Below are 2,500 nucleotides of genomic sequence, written 5' to 3' on the forward strand. Positions count from 1 at the left end.
CGTTCGGGAATAATATCCCTCTTGATTTAACCTCAGTGGCTTCTCATTGGCCATTCATGATGTCATCTCTACCTCATTGGCTCCGGGGACAATCCAATGTTCTTGTCGCTATATATTGGAAATATCACAACAAAAGCTCAGAACACACCTCTCCTACTTTCTCAATAAAGACTAGTTTTCAACTCTTACTTTGAATGATGCATTCTTGTCAATTCAGCATTTAGGCGCAAGTTCAACAGAGATTGACATGAGACAGTGAGTTGCTCAAAACGATTTAATGATGAAGAAGCAATGGCCAGATTCTCAGATGAGGAAGGGGGTTTGGGACGAAAAGCTCAAAAAATATTACGAGGACGATAATGAAGAGGATAATTTAAATGAAGATGGAGATGAAGCCGAGGACGACGAGGTTGGTGATGATGACGATGAGCATGATGACGAGGACGAAGACGATGGTGGGGAAGAAACTGAAGATGACGATACAGAGAGTTGCACAGAAAATGAGGAAGTTGATCCATGGGATAAACTACAAGAAGAAGTTATCAGTGACCTAAACTCAGCTTGGGAAGGACAGGTGCAAGAAAATTTACGTCAGGGTTTGCCAAAGCATGAGGCTCAGATTCAAGCTGCCAACCACCTGCTTCCTGTTTACCGCAAAAAGCTACAACACGTATATTTGCAATATGTAAGGTGGTACCACGACCTCAAAACTGATCCAGTGCACAAGAAGGTTATGCAAACAATACGTAGTTTTAAGGACGACGATGACATGGATTATGCAGAGACTGTAGAAGCTGCTATAAGTAAGCAGACTGCTGAACAGTCTGTTCGACCTAGAACATTTTCCTACAGACACGGAATTGACTGAAGATAACGACTTTTCTTATGAAGCAAGGAAGAGAAAGTATTACGAAAGTTGCTACACTTAATCACCTTAACAACATTACTTCCGCTGGCACTGACGCACTTGGATCAAGAGGACCTATAAGGCTCGACGTTACTCGGCGGCTGCTCGGAGTTGTTCAGAGTTCCTCGGAGTTGGTCGGAGCAACTCTGTCGTTTCTACAATACTCGTCAAAAATCTTGAAACACTTGTGTCTGTTTTCCCTTCCCCAATGTTGATTTGGGTATCACAGTGGTCTCAGTGCTTCAAAACACCCGTGGCTCAATATTGGGGAGGGAGAAGGCACATTTCGGGAAGGAAGGAAGGGGGGGGGGGGGGGGGGAAGTGTGAAGTAGAAATCTCAGGATTTTTCCAGAACATTCGAGAGAAATGGTGTCTGTTTCAACGATTTGTGACGAGTATTGTCTTTGCGTCTGAAGGGCGTGGACGGGTAACGTAACTGTGAACAATTTCATACGCTCTATGCCGAAACGAATTGATATGTTGATTAGAAATGAGGAGAAGCGTATAAAAATATTAAAGAAATACCACTATTTCCATTCTGTGGATATCTGCGTGAGATTTCTTCTCGCAAAATGTAAACTTTCAGAGACAATAATAACTATCGCACAAAACGCTAAAAATAAGGGGAGAGGGGTGGTGTTGCATATTTCAAACAAAAGGGGGTGAAAATTGCTCCGATGGCCATCAAGACGACGTTTAGCGATTTTTACATAGCAGAATGACTTTTTCCGGTCATTGTATTAAATTGATTCCCTATTCCTTGTGATATTATTTCTCTTGGAGCTCCTGAGAAAAAATAGTGAAGTACATTGCCTCTTAGTCCTTTATATCTCAAATAACTACACAAAGGTGTCAAAAAAACACTGGACCTTTTTCCTTCTTTTTCTATAATCTGAACAGTTCTATGAACAAAAATAAGCTAACTTTGTAGAAAATTACATTATTAAGAGATCATTTGTTGTAAAGACCAGTCGACCTTCTTAGCGTTGAAACTCAACGATTCACCACCGTGTTCTAAAGTAAAGTAATTATACTACCATAGACTTAAAGAACTATCGGTTCACCACGGTGAAGCCCTACAAATAGCCTTATTGAATACCTTAATCAAGAAGATTATCCCAAAGGTGCATGTTTCGTGATCCGTTCTATCACTTAAAACACTTGTAGATGCAGTAGCTTTTGTTTTTGGTTCCTAAAAAAGGCAAAGAATTTTCCAAACACCATGGTGAATCGTGCAACACTTAAACCATGGCAAAGATTAAATGTCAACAAACTCGGCGATGTTTACATAAGTTCAGTCGTCATTGAATTAGTCGTCTTGTGGGAACGTAAGTCGACTAAAACATTTTCCACACGGGGGGACTGACTTCTGCTGTTCTTCGGGTATTTGATGGAAGGGCTTGAAGACCCGCTACCTTACCTTAATATACAGTCCGCGTTTCTTGAATAGGAAAGACATTTAGCAACAGACATGCCCTTATTTATCGCGCTGAGAAAATCTAATCAGCTTAGGTAAATATCATTTCCCCTTTTCAAAAGTTGGAATATATGTCTTCAGAATGCAGAAAGTGAAGTTTCATCAGCGACCTCACA

General features: G+C 40.8%; 1 long non-coding RNA gene across 1 annotated transcript in view; it reads right to left on the bottom strand.

Annotated features, from left to right (window-relative positions):
• Positions 1-1,603: 1,603 nt before the first annotated feature.
• Positions 1,604-2,500, bottom strand: part of LOC138019384 (uncharacterized) — a 7,013-nt gene continuing 6,116 nt past the window's right edge. The window contains exon 3 of the long non-coding RNA XR_011126147.1: positions 1,604-2,500. This exon is cut by the window's right edge and continues 595 nt beyond it. This is a non-coding gene — a long non-coding RNA (uncharacterized lncRNA).

The sequence above is a fragment of the Montipora capricornis genome, chromosome 10 (genome assembly GCF_036669925.1).
Source record: "Montipora capricornis isolate CH-2021 chromosome 10, ASM3666992v2, whole genome shotgun sequence".
Classification (NCBI taxonomy): Eukaryota; Metazoa; Cnidaria; class Anthozoa; order Scleractinia; family Acroporidae; genus Montipora; species Montipora capricornis.